General features: G+C 41.7%; 1 pseudogene; it reads right to left on the reverse strand.

Annotated features, from left to right (window-relative positions):
- Nucleotides 1-2,497: 2,497 nt before the first annotated feature.
- LOC126950799 (uncharacterized) overlaps nucleotides 2,498-17,135 on the reverse strand; it is a 28,283-nt pseudogene continuing 13,645 nt past the window's right edge.

Here is a 17,135-nt window from a genome sequence, read left to right on the forward strand (position 1 = left end):
CACCATGCCCAGCTAATTTTTGTGTTTTTTAGTAGAGATGGGGTTTCACTATATTTTGGCCAGGCTGGTCTCAAACTTCTGGCCTCAGGTGATCCATCTGCCTCCACCTCCCAAAGTGCGGGGATTACAGGTGTGAGCCACAGTGCCTGGCCCCAATTAGCTTGTTTATAATAGCATTTATATTCAACTGTGAAACAACAACCCTCTTGGGTCCCCTCTCTGCTGCAGAGAGCTTTCCTCTTTCACTTATTAAACTTTTGCTCCAACCTCACCCTTGGTGTCCATGCTTTTTAATTTTCTTGGTCTTGAGACAAAGAATTCTGGGTAGTACATCAAGCAATAAGACTGTTCCAGTAACCCCAGACTGATTCAATTTAGATTAAGGAAATTCTGCCAATGTGTTTCTGACATTTGAATAGCATAAAATACTGCTAATTCTTCATTTTGTCTCCAGAGTTCCAGTGCTCTTATTGAACATTTATGCTTCTGATTTTGTCAGAGTCTCGCTCTAGCCCAGGCTGGAGTTGGCAGCTCACTGGCTCCGCATTTCAGCTCACTGCAGTCCCACATAGCCAACTATCTTATTTTTTGAATTTTTTTAGTAGAGACATTTATGCCAGGATTCTCATAAGGTCTCGGCCTCCCATGCTGGGACTACAGGTGAGCCACCGCTGAAATTTTCTTTGATGGGGGAAGTAGTTGCCACCTGGTCCTCCTTTCCTTAGTGTGTCTCCTTGAAAACAGACCTAATGTGAGGCCCCATCTTTGGCTTTCATGCTGCTAAGTCATGAGCCATCTGGTCCTTGCAACCATAAACATCTACCTCTGAAATTAATTAAGAAATCCTGGGGCCAGGCATGGTGACTCACACCTGTAATCTCAGTACTTTGGGAGGCTGAGGTGGATGGATCACGATGTCAGAAGATCGAGACCATCCTGGCTAACATGGTGAAACCCTGTCTACTAAAAATACAAAAAAATTATCTGGGCGTGGTGGCAGGTGCCTGTAGTCCCAGCTACTTGGGAGGCTGAGGCAGGAGAATGGCATGAACCCAGGAGGTGGAGCTTGCAGTGAGCCCAGATTGCACCATTGCACTCCAGCCTGGGCAACAGAGCGAGACTCCACCTCAAAAAAAAAAAAAAAAATCTTCAGAAGATAGAGAGGAGATAGATAATTGGAGATAATTAAAAGGCATGTTCATGTATCTATCAAGGAGCTAAGACACAGGGTCTGTATTAATCAGGGTTGTCTAGAGGGACAGAACTAATAGAATATATATATATGTGTGTGTGTGTGTGTGTGTGTGTGTATATATATATATATATATGAAGGGGAGTTTATTAAGTAGTATTAACTCACATGATCACAAGGTCCCACAATAGGCCATCTGCAAGCTGAAGAGCAAGGAAGCCAGTCTGAGTCCCAAAGCTGAAGAACTTGGAGTCCAGTGTTCGAGGACAGGAAGCATTCAGCATGGGAGAAAGGTGTAGGTTCAGAGGCTAAATCAGTCTAGTCTTTTCACGTTTTTCTGCCTGCTTTATACTCTGCCTGCACTGGCAGCTGATTAGATGGCGCCCACCCAGATTAAGGGTGGGTCTGCCTTTCCCAGCCCACTGACTCAAATGTTAATCTCCTTCAGCCACACCCTCACAGACGCACCCAGGATCAATACTTTGCATTCTTCGATCCAATCGACTTGACACAAAATTAACCATCACAAGTCCACCCCTTGTCAACTTGAACCCATACACATCTCCTGAGATCGTACATAATCTTCAAATAAAGACAATAATAAAGTCATAATTACACCTAACATAATACAGCTATCCTTCATACAACCAGAAATGCACCAATCCCCAACCCAAATGCTATTATATAAAGTTAACAATACTTAAATACTGATATGAAGTCAATAAATCTTATGTCACATGATAAAGGAAAAAGGAAATAAAATGAAGATATTTTCATAGTACAAGTGTATACATGCACAACCATGTTTTTAACAAAGGAAGGAGGAAATACTCATGACAATTACAGTCCTCGTTTCTGCAACTGGTCACATGGTCGTAGCTGGTATTGATGACTATCATTTTTACTACCCATTCTGTATTCCCTTTGCCTTCAGCAAGCATCTCAGCAGGTTGTGTTTTTTTTCCTGGTGGAGTGACCAAACCTTCATTCCTGAAGGGTCTGGGCCATTTGTAGTTCTGCCTGGATTGGGCTGTTGTATAGTTTCCCATTGACTTTAATCACAGGGCATGATAATACTAAGAGATGCCCTAGTGGATCTCCCGTATTCTATGCATACCCTTCCTTACCTCCATTGTGGAGTAGTAGACTGATTTCATCTTGATAGTTCAGGTCAGTCACTCCAGCCAACACTGTAACTCCCTCCTTAGCCTGTTGACTTAAAGATAGGAGGACCCCAAAGTGCCCAGGTGGCAATCTTTGTTGTGTCTCTTGGTGGCAGCATTTCTCCCCCTGGAACTGTGACCTCTAGGCTAGTAGATGTAATGTCGCGGGAATAAGAAGCGTAAATTTTGCTAGTGGATCACCAGGGGTGATGGTGAGTGGTGCCACTTCCACTTCCACCCCTTGATTCCTAGACCTGTGAATCCTGGCTATGGGAGAAACAGTACCATCTATTGGATGCTGATTCAGAGCATACAGGGCCTTCTGGGGAACTTTGCTCCAGACTTGAAAAGTATTGTCACCTAGTTGGCATTGTAATTGTGACTTCAAAAGGCTATTCCACCATTCTGTAAATCCAGCTGCTTCAGGATGATGGGGAATATGGTAAGACCAGGGAATTCCATGAGCATGAACCCACTGCTGCACTTCTTTAGCTGTAAAGTGAGTGCCTTGATCAGAGGCAATGCTGTGTGGAATACCATGATGATGGATAAGGATGTGAGTCCACGGATGGTAGTCTTGGCAGAAGCACTGCATGCAGGATAGGCAAATCCATATGCAGAGTAAGTGTCTGTTCCAGTGAGGACAAACCTCTGCCCTTTCCATGATGGAAGAGGTCCAATATAATCAACCTGCCTCCGGGTAGCTGGCTGATCCCCCCTAGGAATGGTGCCATACTGAGGGCTCAGTATTGGTCTCTGCTGCTGGCAAATTGGGCACTCACCAGTGGCCATAGCCAGGTCAGCCTTGGTGAGTGGAAGTCCATGTTGCTGAGCCTATGCATAACCTCCATCCCTACCACCATGGCCACTTTGTGGGCCCATTGGGTGATGACAGAGGTGGCTGGGGAAAGAGGCTGGGTGGTGTCCACAGAACAAGTTATCTTATCCACTTGATTATTAAAATCCTCCTGTGCTGAAGTCACCCTTTGGTGAGCACTCACATGGAATACAAATAACTTCACAGTTTTTGAGCACTCAGAGAGTTCTTTCCACATATTTCTTCCCCAAATTTCTTTGTCACCAATTTTCCAATCATCCTTTTTCCAAGTCCCTGACCATCCAGCCAAACCATTGGCTGCAGCCTATGAATTAGTGCGTAATCGCACATCTGGTCATTCCTCCTTCCATGTAATGTGCACAGCCAGGTGCACTGCTCAAAGTTATGCCCACTGGGAAGATTTTCCTTCACTGTTGTCCTTCAGGGATGTCCTAGAGAGGGGCTGTAGTGCTACAGCTGTCTGCTTTCTGGTGGTGCCTGCATATCGTGCAGAGCCACCTGTGAATCAGGACCTAGTCTTCTTTTCCTTTTTCAATTGATCATAGGGAACTCTCCATGAGGCCATCGGTACAGGCTGGGGGAGAGAAGGCAGGGTGGCAGGAGTGAAGACCATGGGCATTTGAGCCACTTCCTTATGTAACTTACTTGTGCCTTCAGGACCTGCTCGAACCCAATCATGTATATACTACTTCCATTTGATGATGGAACGCTGCTGTGCACCACTCACTTTATGGCTAGATGGGTCAGAAAGCAGCCAGTTAATGATAGGCAGTTCAGGTCGCATGGTGACTTGATGACCCATCGTCAAACATTCAGTTACCACCAAAGCCCAGTAAAAGGCCAAGAGCTGCCTCTCAAAAGGAGAGTAGTTATCTGCAGAAGACAGGAGGTCCTTGCTCCAAAATCCTAGAGGCCTCTGCTGTGATTCACCAATGGGGTCCTTCCAAAGGCTCCAAATAGCATCCGTATCTGCCACTGACACCTCTAGCACCATTGGATTTGCTGGGTCATATGGCCTAAATGGCAGAGCAGCTTGCACAGCAGCCTGAACCTGTTGCAGAGCCTTCTTCTGTTCTGGACCCCACTCAAAACTGGCGGTTTTTTGGATTACTGAATATACTCAATTAATGAGCTGGAGTAACACACCCAGATGAGGAATGTGTTGCCTCCAAAATCCAAATAGGCCCACTAAGCATTGTATCTCTTTCTTGGTTGTAGGAGGGGCCAAATGCAGCAATTTATCATTCACCTTAGAAGGTATATCTCCACAGGCCCTGCACCACTAAACCCCAGGAAATTTTAGTGAGGTAGAAGGTCTCTGAATTTTAGTCAGATTTATTTCCCATCCTCTGGCATGCAAGTGTCTTACAATAAGTCCAGTGTGTTTGCTCAATGGATCCAGTCAGCATAATGTCATCAATGTAATGGACTGTTGTGATATCTTGCAGAAGCAAAAAGCAATCAAGGTCTGTCCAAATAAGATTATGACACAAAGCCAGAGAGTTGATATGCCCTGAGGTAGGACAGTAAAAGTATATTGCTGGCCTTTCCAGCTGGAGGCAAATGGCTTCTGGTGGGCCTTATGTACGGGAATGGAGAAAAAGGCATTTGCCAAGTCAGTGGCTACATACCAGATACCAGGAGGTGTGTTGATTGGCTGAAGCAATGAACCACGTCTGGTACAGCAGCTGCAGTTGAAGTCACCACTTGGTTGAGCTTACAATAATCCACTGTCGTTCTCCAAGATCCATCTGTCTTCTGCACAGGCCGAATGGGAGAGCTGAACAGGGATGTGGTGGGAATCACCGCCCTGTGTCTTTCAAGTCCTTGATGGTGGCACTAATTTCCACAATCCCCCCAGGGATGTGATATGGTTTTTGATTTACTATTTTTCTAGGTAGAGGCAGCTCTAATGGCTTCCATTTGGCCTTTCCCACCATAATAGCCCTCATCCTATCAGTCAGTGAGCCAATGTGGGGATTCTGCCAGCTGCTAAGTTTGTCTGTGCCAATTATGCATTCTGGCACTGAGGAAGTGATCACAGGATGAGCCTGGGGACCCACTGGACCCACTGTAAGTTGAACCTGAGCTAAAACTCCATTAATTACCTGACCCCGCTAAGCCCCTACTTTAACTAGAGGACCACAATGACGTTTGGGTACCCTGGAATCAGCGTCAGCTCAGAGCCAGTGTCCAGTAATCCTCAAAATGATAATTTCCCTTTCCCCAGTGCACAGTTACCCTGGTAACAGCCAGAGGTCTCCTTGGAGAAGGATGGGAGAAGGATTAACAGCATAAATTGGGCTGAGTGTGGTGGGTCTCGCCTATAATCCCAGCACTTTGGGAGGCCAAGGTGGGTGGATCACCTGAGGTCAGGTGAGTTCGAGACCAGCCTGGCCAATATGGTGAAACCCCATCTCTACTAAAAAAACAAAAATTAGCCAGGCATGGTGGAACATGCCTGTAATCCCAGCTACTTGGGAGGCTGAAGCAGGAGAATCACTTGAACCTGGGAGGCAGAGGTTACAGTGAGCAGAGATCATGCCACTGCACTCCAGCCTGGGCGACAGAGTGAAGCTCCATCTCAAAAAAAAAAAAAAAAAAGATGAAGAGCATAAATTGTCAGTAGTGTGGTGGGGTCCTTCCTCAAGGGGACCCAGCCTCCCCTTCATTCAAAGGGTTCTGGGCCTGTAAACTGGCTCAAGTCTGGAAATTGATTGAGGGACCATGATTCTGTTGTTATAATTCAAATTAGTCTTTTGTCCGTTCGACCTGGAAGTTTTCTGCTTATATAAATCAAGTAGGAATGCAGTTGGCTTCCTATCAATTTCACTTCTAGGAACACTGATTAATTAGCCAATGCCAGAGCTCTATGTGAGTCAGACTATTTTGATTGCTGCTTTGTCTCTGCTGTCCATTACGGTAGCTACGCTCACCTTGCCTTTGATGGTTGAATGCTGCCACTTGGCCTCTGCCACCTCGGGATTCGATTATTCCCCGTTACATTTAAATTTTGTAGTTAGGTAAATGTAGTTCTGTTAGATCTGACATACAGAGAAGAGCAATTACAGAGCTCTTTAAAGATGCAGGTGCTGCCTTCACAAATCTATTTTGCGAGGCATTGATCAAGGGTATATCTTCTGGACCTTCCCAGCTAGCATGAGTACGTCTAAAGTGACTAATCCACTCCATCATCCCAATCTCCCTAAGCCTTTGGATCCCTTCCTCTACATCAGACCAGGGAAGATCAGGCATTTTCAGCTCACTCACAGTGGACCATCTTTTAATTCATATTTCAAATGAAGCAAATAAACTATTAGAACCTTTTTTAACTCCCCGAGCTGCAACATTAAATGCAAAATCCCTACTTAGTAGGCCCAAATCAATAAATTCAGTCTGATCCAACTCTATGTTCCTTCCATCATAATCCAACACCCTTAGTATCCATTCCCATGCCTGTTCTCCAGATGTTTGCTTATATAAATTAGAAAACTCAAGCAGTTCTTTTTTGAGTGTAGTATACCTCCTTATGGGTCACACTCTGAACCTCACCTCTAGGGGCCCATTGGGACTTTAGTCTAGTTATAGGTCTAGGAGCAAACTGGGGTGTTGGGGGTGGCCCCTGAGGGGAATCAATATTATCTTGCCTGGAAACTGCCTCAGGGGAGGCCATCACTGTTGCCTCAAGCAGCACAGGGTTTATCTCCTCAGACAAAGGTGGAAAGTCTGGTGGCAGCATGGGTTGGGGAGGGAATGTTGCCACTACTGGGGATGGGGAAGCTATTGCTTCTGGCAAAAAAAGATTCATCAGAGTTTACAAGCTTAGTGTCTCAGGCTCCTCCCACATGTCCCCATTCCGAGTTGCAGGGTCCCATTCTTTTCCAATCAACGCTCTCACTTTAACAGTAGACACCTGGCGAGGCTGTGCATGTACCTTTCATTGCAGTCAGCCACTCACGTGATAAGAGCTTGTGCCTGTTTTTTCACAATTTCAGCCTTTTCTCTACAGGAGATAAGACTCTCACTCAGGACAATCTTAGCAGATTTGAAGCTCCGTATCAGCTTCTGAAGCCAGGAATTAGAATCCCTGACTTCATCATTTTCTTTCATCACTTGGTCCAGTGAACTTAGGGGAAACCAACCAACTTCATGATGTTCCTTGGTTCTCCACATATAGTCAAAGGTATTATGTATAGATTCACTAAACTCCTTGCCTCTCATGAGCAGTGGTAAACCAGGAGTGTCAAATGCATTTATTTTGCATAACTCTCTAAACAGTTCATGCCAATGATTATTGGTGTTCTCTATAATATTAAAAGTAGAGTCTTTAGCATTTTTGGGTCTAATATTAAGCAGCCAACTCCAGAAGCCCCAAAATCAATGAAAAAAATTCCATCCTTAATATTCTGTTTCTCTGGAACCATTTCTGGTACTAAAATCTGTATTAGTCAGGATTCTCTAAAGGGATAGGACTAATAGGATATAAATATATATATATATAATCTCTATATTATATATTATATTATGTATTATATATAAATATATGTAATATATATATCTGATTAGTTCCGTCCCTCTAGAGAACTCTAATACAGATATATGTGTGTGTGTATATATATATATATACACACACACACACACATATAGCAAGAGAATAACATGATCTGATACATGTTTTATAAGGCTTCCTGAATCTATTTTCGAACTGATCAGAGTAGTCTTTCTTATTTTTGCTTCCTGTTACTCTTTTTGAGACAGAGCCTTGCTCTGTCACCCTGGCTTGAGTGCTGTGGCAAAACCATGGCTCACTGTAGCTTCAACCTCCCAGGCTCAAGCAATTCCCCAACCTCAGCCTCCTGAGTAGCTGGGACCCCGGGTGTGTGCCACCATGCCTGGCTAATTTTCAACCATTTTTTGTAGAGATGAGGGTCTCACTATGTTGCCCAGGCTGGTCTTGAGCTCCTAGGCTCAAGCAATTCTCCGACTTTGGCCTCCCAAAGTGCTGGTATTATAGGTGTGAGTCATTGCACCCAGCCCTCCTCTTCTTTTCTCTTCTTCCTATTTTGTCTTAATGAAAATAGCTTTACTGATTAGTCTGATTGTAAAAAATTTATACACTTGTTGGGAAAAATCAAAGAGAATAGAAAAGTTATTCTTTCTTTTTCTTTCTTAGTAAAAGTTGAGTGAAATTCATTCAGTAACATTTGGTACATTTAACTAATATTTTGGATTATTGAGGTAAAATATGCTCAGTCTATTTCTTGAATTTGAAACCATCCTCATGAAATTAATAAAACAAAATTGCTAGGTTTTAACAAAATTATAAGCCTGAGTAGAAGCATAGCCAAGCATAAACCAGCTAGCTTTTTAGCCCACTTCCTTACAGTTGCTGAATGCTTAAAAGTCACATAGCCCCCGTCACAAGGTCCTAACTTCCCCTTGTTTCTATAGATAACATTTTTAATGTTAAGAAAACTCAAGTTTTAAAATTTGAGATGTTTTCCATATCCCGCCTTCTGAGGATACCTGCCAGACTGAAAACTCTTCCGAGGAACTGACTCAGCACAGAATGTAGCTTCTACATTGTTATGACTTCATCCCCCACGCCCTAACCAATCAGTGATCACAGCTCCTTATCCTTCTTCCCACTAAAACTCTCTTAAAAACCCATCCAAAACTTCAGGCAGGCAGATCTGAGTTTCGTCCAGCCTCCTGGTTTGGCTGCCCTACAATTCTTAAACTCTTTCTCTGCTGTAATCCCTGCTGTTTTGGTATATTGGTCTGTTACCACACAATGGGCTATGGAACCTATAAACAAATGGAATCCCTTTAATATCTTTCCATTGCTCTTCTGATGAAGTTCACTTGCTCTACCTTTAGCTGTTTCTATTCTTCATGCTCTACCTTCAGCCTCTTGTTACTTCCCTTTCCTTCTTCTGCAGACCCAGTACCTCCCCTGGAGGCATTCTCCTCTACCTGGCTCACCCTTCTCCTGAAGTCTCCCAGTCCCTCCATACCAGCCTCTGTCCCACTGTTTAGTAGTGCCTCTCTCTCTCACTGTGGACTGTAGGCTGTTTGAGGACAGTCAGGGAAATTTTCCCTTGGCCCTGCTGACCTAAAAAAAAGAATTGGAGGCAAGATTAATGTAAGAGTTTATTTGGGCCAAACCTGAGGATTGCAACCTGGAACCATCGATTCAAATTGCTCTGATTACACACTCTGATTAACAGCAGTTACAAGTCAATTTTTAAAGGGAAAGAAGAGGCAGTTCCTGAGTTGTTTACCAAGAATTTATATAAAAATAACAAGCGATTGAATGGCTATACATTGTTCTTTGTATCACAGATTCCAGGAACATGAAGATAATGAGTGAGACAGCAAGTCAGGAACAAAAATGACTTTAAACAATTGCCCCCAGGCATGAGTGGAAGGGAAAGGGGGCATGACTGAAGGCCTATACTCATGTCTCTCTGGGCCTGCATACCTTACATAGCTCAGACCACTCTAAGCTTTTTTTCTTTTCTCAACCCTCTGAAGGGTCACTGAAAAATCAACTGACAAAAGGCAGATTAATAGAAGAAAAGGCATACAAATTTATTAACGTGCATGGGGGAGAACCACAGAATGATTATCCCAACTCCCTAGTGGAGTTCAGAAGCCTATATACCCTTTTTCCAGGGGGAAGGAGGAGATGGGGAATATAGGCAATTTTTTTCAGGGACAGTACATTATTTTAAGGGAGAATGAATGAACTAGAAAGACATAAATTAACTTGTAAATGATTCTCATGAGGCCGAGAGGCAGGTTTATCTTGTGAAACAAAATATAAGATCCCAAAGAAAGGAAAAATGGCTGATGGTTTTTTATGCCATCTTGAGGTTACAGAAAGATTAGGGGCTTAAGTCATGGCAAAATGGGTTATGGTGGCAGAATGGGTTATGGTGGCAAAACAGGTTATGAGAGGTACAGAAGAAGAGGCCTGGCTAGCAAAGGTCATCTTGTTACACAGATGAAACTGTGCAGGTAGCCACCCTCAGAGAGAATAGATGGTAAGTGTTTCTTTCAGACCTGAAGGCATCAGACTTTCCGTTAATCTTTCCTAGATCTAGACAAGGGAGGGCCACAGAGAAAGCCTGACTGCGTCAATGTTGATTCTCTGCAGATGCAAATCTCCCTCACAAAAGGCAGCTTTTCAGCTCTTCTTTCATTTCCAGCCCCTCTGAACAGCCATCTTGAAACATGTCAAGAAAATATATTTTGGGATGAAATATTTTGGTTTTATTTGCCTGGGCATCCAGGTACCTAGTCCAGTTCCTGGTAATTTAGAGGCACTCAATGACCATTTTTGAATATATGCATGAGAGAGCTTTGATTCTAGATAATCCACTCAGGAGGTGCTTATTAAATATCTACTGGCTACCAGATTCAACTGGGCTCCCCTCCTCAAGTTGATCACAGTCTCCCACTCCTTCTTCAGATGGAAATATCCCTGAGTTAGAGACAGTCCTACAGGCTGTGTCAGCTTGGTACCAATATGCTTTAAAGAGATCACCCTTTATCCTTCTGGGATTCCAAGCATTCTTATGATCTGATGTTTTGTCTATTAGCCATTTAGAAAAGACAAATCAGCGCCCTTTTCCCCCATTTGAAGAAGTATGATAAAACATATATAACATAAGTTTTGCCTTTTAACCATTTTGTGTACAATTCAGTCGTGCTAAAATACATTCACAAGGTTGTGCAATCATCACCATTATCCATTTCCAGAATGTTTTCGTCACTCCAGACAGAGACTCTGTACTCATTAAGCAATACTCTCCAGTGCTCCTACCCCCAGTCTCTCATGTACTTTCTGCCTCTACGTATTTGCCTATCCAGATATTTAATTTAAGTGGAATCATACAATATTTGTCCTTTGGTGTCTGGCTTATTTCACTCAGCATAATGCTTTCAAGGTTGCAGCGAGCCTTCTTATTTTCATTTTTACTTTTTAAAAAAAAAATACGGGGAACAAATGTTTGGTCTACTACCCATTTAGAGATAAATCAGTGCAACAATGTATTTTATTTTCATTTTTTACTTTTTTTTTTATATATATATATAAAAGGGAGTAGATGCTTAAAATCCCCATTTATTTTTTTTCCCCTTTCTTTAGAGAAACTAATTGCTTTTGGCTCACACATTTACGGTGTGTTCTTTCTACAGGAGCTTTATTAGAGCTCTCAACTGCACTCCACAATTTCTCCCACTCCTGTGGGTGTTTGCTTACCCTAACCATAGTAACAAGAATTCTGACCCTGGATCTGGGCAAACAGATGACATTACTCATGAGATATCCTGCTTCTGCCTTCCAAAACTGGGGATCTCCAGCAGTATCTCCAAGCTAGGACTAGGAGAAAATTTGGAGCTGCCTGCTGTTCATTGACCTCTAGGTTCATTTCACTTCTCAATCACAATTTTTCTATCAACAGTCAAGACTGAGATTGTGATCATTCTTTCAAGGTCTTTAGTTCTTTCAAAGTGTTTCATTGTCAGCTTTCATCAGCTTGGCCGCACCTGGCTAGTGTAGTCATGGTAAGGTTCCTCAGCGACTCCTTCTAATTCTCATCACGTTTCCCTTCATATCTGCTCTCTTTCTCTCTTTTAGCAATATCAACAAAATAATAAACCAAAGTTTTATGGTGCTTTATATTTTCAATGTGATTTGCTCTATACCCATTAAATTTTATCCTCAAAACAATCTTTCCAAGGAGGTAGGGTGGGTTTTATTTTTCTCCCTTTGCAAATGAGGAGACCTTAGATATCAAGAATTTCAGTGATTTCACAAATTCATGCAGCTGATAAGTGGCAGAGCCTGAACTGCAACCAAGATTTGTTACCAGTTGCTAGGCCCAGTCTTGGCTAGGCAATGCAAGAACTCAATAAATATTTGTTGAATGAATTAGTGATGTGTTTTGTGCTTGCTCTTGTCTGACTGATGATTCCATAGGCAGCATTTTTTTTGAGTAAGCAGAGCTTTTCTAGGTGTCTTGGTAATGCTGACTGTTGTTTGGACAAACTTTTCTATGGATAGTTGACCTTATCCAAGTTGCTGAATATCTTAAATTTATAAAAATTATCAGGAAATTGTAATAAACATGTAAGACAGTTAAGAGGACTGGCCGGGCACGGTGAATCACGCCTGTAATCCCAGCACTTTGGGAGGCCAAGGCAGGTGGATCACCTGAGGTCAGGAGTTTGAGACCAGCCTGGCCAACATGGTGAAACCTCATCTCTACTAAAAATACAAAAATTAGCCGGGTGTGGTGGTGGGTGCCTGCTAATCAGGAGGCTACTCCGGGCTGAGGCAGGAGAATTGCTTGAACCCAGAAACCGGAGGTTGCAGTGAGCCGAGATTGCGCCACTGCACTCTAGCCTGGGCTGCAAAAAAACACTCCATCTCAAAAAAAAAAAAAAGAAAAAAGAAAAGAAAGTTAAGAGGACTCAGTTGGCTATTCATTCCTAAAACATATGTATATTTGTGAACATTTGCCAGCACATTACAATGGGAAGGAGGAAGGGAGTGGGAGTGTTATGCCCAGACCGTTTATTCCCGGAAGAAGACCACCAGAGTCCAGAGTCAAAGCTAAGCAGCAAGGATCTTTATTACAGGTTCGAACCTGGAGCTCTCACTTGCTCGTGAAACGAGACGGGCAGGAGAGCTCCCCTACTGAGCTCCGAACAATGTTATATAGTCTAAGGAAAGTAGGCATAGAATCATTATACAAATTAGAGGTATGATTGGCTGGAGTTTGAACAAAGCGATTTGGCAAACTATGATTGGTTCCCGCCATTTCTGATATTTCAGTACAACCCTTGAGGCGGAAGAGCAGTTTTACACAAAGGCAGTTAATTATATTGCATCAGGTTGCACGACCAGTTTATGGCTATCTTGCTTAAACACACCTTGTGACCTGGCTATCTTACTTAAACATTTCTTGTGACCTGGCCTCAGAAAGAAAAACATGTACTTACAGAACTTACGAAACCTCTGGTACGTGCAAAGATTAGAGAGCAGAACAAGGGTGTAGCGGGTGGGGGGCGGGTACACATCTATCTTTGTGTCCTTTCAGGAGTTGACTTTGGGTCTAAAGAAGGAAATATTTTTATAATTAAACAGAAGAAAAGACAGATATTCATTGGCCTATGATGATAATAAACTATTAACTGAAGAATCTGATAAACTCTTTGCACCTTGAGATCCAAAAACGAAAAGCACATTCTATATATTTCTTTCACCCCTCTTCTCCGTGTAATAATGAAGAAAAACAAACACAAAACACAAAAAGCCTAAGCCCACCTAAAGAGAGGCAGTTTTTGAATTTAACTTTCATTTGGTTTTGTAACATCCTTTTGGAGAAGTGCAATGTCCAAAGAGAGATAACTTTTTTTTTTTTTTTTTTTTTAGATGGAGTCGGGCTCTGCCGCCCAGGCTGGGATGCAGTGGCCGGATCTCAGCTCAAGCAAGCTCCGCCTCCCGGGTTTACGCCATTCTCCTGCCTCAGCCTCCCGAGTAGCTGGGACTACAGGCGCCCGCCACCACGCCCGGCTATTTTTTTTTTTGCTTTTTTTTGTTTGTTTGTTTGTTTGTTTTTTTGTATTTTTTAGTAGAGACGGGGTTTCACCGTGTTAGCCAGACGGGCGGGTCACGAGAGAGCACTCTTTACAGAGCCGCAGTCCTAGAATGGAAGCCATTTCTGCCGGTTGCCTGCAGATCGCTTCTACCACCTGGAGAGTTGCTCTCAATCCTATTGACTTTCTGTGACCTTCCTTTATCATGCAAACCAAGGCAGTCAAACTGAGCTGGGTCCTCCCCAGTCCCCAGCAGATGGTTATTACTCACAGCCAGTGAATGGTAGGATTATGGCAAGGCTTTGGCTCCGCCTACAACTCAGTAAACTGGTTCAACGTCCCAAGATTAGACAGACATTTGCAGTGGCTGATATCCTTTCATTCACTGTGGAGTGATTTCCTAATTTCAATGCTTTAAATGTTTCCAAATCACAGGTAAGAACTGGTCTAAAATGTTACTTAGGAATTGATTCAAATTCTTAAATCATTTATAGGTAACAGAAAAAAGCAGTAATGCAAACATAGAAAAAAATAAAACAAACTTTTTTTTTCACTTTGTTTTTTGTTGCTGTTGTTTTATTTTTCTTTAATCCTCTCCTATTCAGGAGACAAACAAAGTTTTCTAATTTCAAAGTATCTTCAAGTTAGAAAAACTGGAAAACAGAATGTACAAGAAAATAATTTACATTTGAGAATCACATCACCCAGAGATGAGAAAAATAACTGCTGGTTGAATTGTGTTTCTTTCCAATTGCATCTGTATACTTTTATTTTATGTGAGAAGGTATTAAATGTACGTTTTTTATTTTTATCTTATTTCACTGAATATTAGTGATCATTAGCATTTTTTATGTCACTAATGACTCTGTCAAGGTTTTTTTGAGTGATGCCTTATATTTTATCATGTGGTATGTCATTAAAAAAGAAAAATCACATTATAGGCTGAGCACGGTGGCTCATGCTTGTAATCCCAGCACTTTGGGAGGCCGAGGTGGGCTGATCTCTTGAGGTCAGGAATTGGAGACCAGCCTGGCCAACATGGTGAAACCTCCTCTCTACTAAAAAAATAAAACAATTAGCTGGGCATGGTGGTACATGCTTGTAATCCCAGCTACTCGGGAGCCTGAGGCAGGAGAATTGCTTGAACCCGGGACGGGGACGTTGCAGTGAGCCATTGCCCTCCAGACTAAGCAACAAGAGCAAAACTGCCTTGGGGAAAAAAAAAAAAAAATCACAGTCCGAGCACGGGGTCTCACACCTGTAATCGCAGCTCTCTGGGAGGCTGAGACGGGTAGATCACAAGGTCAGGAGTTTGAGACCAGCCTGGCCAACATAGTGAAACCCTGTCTCTACTAAAAATACAAAAAATTAGCTGGGCGTGGTGGCACACGTCTGTAGTCCCAGCTACTCAGGAGGTTGAGACAGGAGAATCGCTTGAATCTGGGAGGCGGAGGTTGCAGTGAGCCCAGATCACGCCATTGCACTCCAGCCCGGGTGACAGTGTGAGACTCCATGTCAAAATAGATAAACAAATAAATAAATAAATTTAAAAATAACCTTATAAAGGAAACTTCTGGATCCCTTTCAGGGATTTGTAGCTTGATGATGTTGCATCTTTATTATATCTAATTTCAAGAATTATGACTTTATAGCTGGGCATTAGTGACACACACCTGTGTAGTTCCAGCCTACTCGAGAGGCTAAGGAAGCCTGGGAGGAGGAGGTTGCAGTGAGCCAAGATTGCACCACTGCACTCCAGACTGGGCAATAGAGTGAGACCCTGTCTCAAAAAAAAAAAAAATTAGTTATCATTTTTCTTTTTAAATTTAAATTAAAATCGTTTTTGTAGAGATGGGCTCTCACTACATTGAACTTCTGACCCCAAGTGATCCTCGCACAGTAGCTTCCCAAAATGCTGAGATTATAGGCAGGAGCCACTGTGCCTGGCCAGTTTTTATTCTTCTATTGTCTTTTTTTTTCCTCAAATAAAGAAGAGTACAGAGATATAAAATATAACACAAATATCTTTACATCGAAAATAGAACAAATATCTTTGTATTCATCAATCAGAATTAACCAGTGCCACTGTTTTGTCGCTTTTCTCCAAAAGTTTTAATAATAAAAATGGAATATTACATATAAAGTTGAATCCTACTTTATTCTCTCCCACATCACTCCATTATAAATCTGGTGTGGATTCAACCCATCTTTTTATACATGTATACACTTTAAATTACATAGATGCTATCATTCTATGGATATGATTCTACGATTTTTATACATTGCACAGCACTGCCTTTTTCCAGACCGATCGATACATATTGATTGATCCTTTCATTAAAACTATCACCCACATAGCATTCTACTTTGTAAATATGCCAACATTTATTTATCAGTCTCTCAACTGATAATGAGTTGTTTGAAAATATTTTCTTTTCTTGTAACAAACCATTCAGCATATTTGTTATGTTTCCTTATATTCTTGTATACAAATGCTACGAAAGTGAAATTTTTGGGTCACAGGATATGCTAATTTGAACAGTTATAAGATAAACTTAGGCAGATTAGAACTTTTTAAAAATAAATTTATTTTGTAAAGACTGAGTCTCACCATGTTGTCCAGGCTGATCTCAAATTCCTAGGCTCAAGCAGTCCTCCTGCCTTGACCTCCCAAAGTGCTGGGGTTGTAAGTGTGAGTCTCTGTGCCTGCCCTTTTTTTATTATTTTATATATACATATATTTTTTATATAAAAATATACATATGTACATGTGTTATCTTTATATACATGTGTATGTAAAAATATATATGTATATTATATACATTTTAATAAGGATGGAGTATCACTTTGTTTTCCAGACTGGTCTTGAATGCCTGAGCTCAAGCGATCCTCCTGCTTTGGCCTTCCGAAGTGCTGGGATTGCATGTGTGGTGTGAGCCACCATGACTGGCCTCTTTTTATATTCTGAATACTAATCATTTTTGGTTTGTCTTTAAACGATAATTATGGCATGGATTTTGTTTGAAAATGTTCATCTTGATATACCAAAATTTACATATTTTATCTTTATAATTTCTGCTTTTAAAAAATTAGTTTTGTTGTTAAATTCTTCATTACTCCAAAGGTATAAAAATACTATCCTATATTTTTCTTTGAAGTTTTAAATAATTATTTTTGCAATGAATTCTGTAATCCTCCTGGTATTTTTCTCCTCCCCATCATGTGAAATAGAAATAGATTTCTTATTGTTATGGTTCTCATATGGTAATCCAGTTGACTCAGCACCATTTATTGACCTGTCCATTATTTTTCTAGTGGTTTGTGTTGACAT

The sequence above is a fragment of the Macaca thibetana genome, chromosome 3, assembly GCF_024542745.1.
Source record: "Macaca thibetana thibetana isolate TM-01 chromosome 3, ASM2454274v1, whole genome shotgun sequence".
NCBI lineage: Eukaryota > Metazoa > Chordata > Mammalia > Primates > Cercopithecidae > Macaca > Macaca thibetana.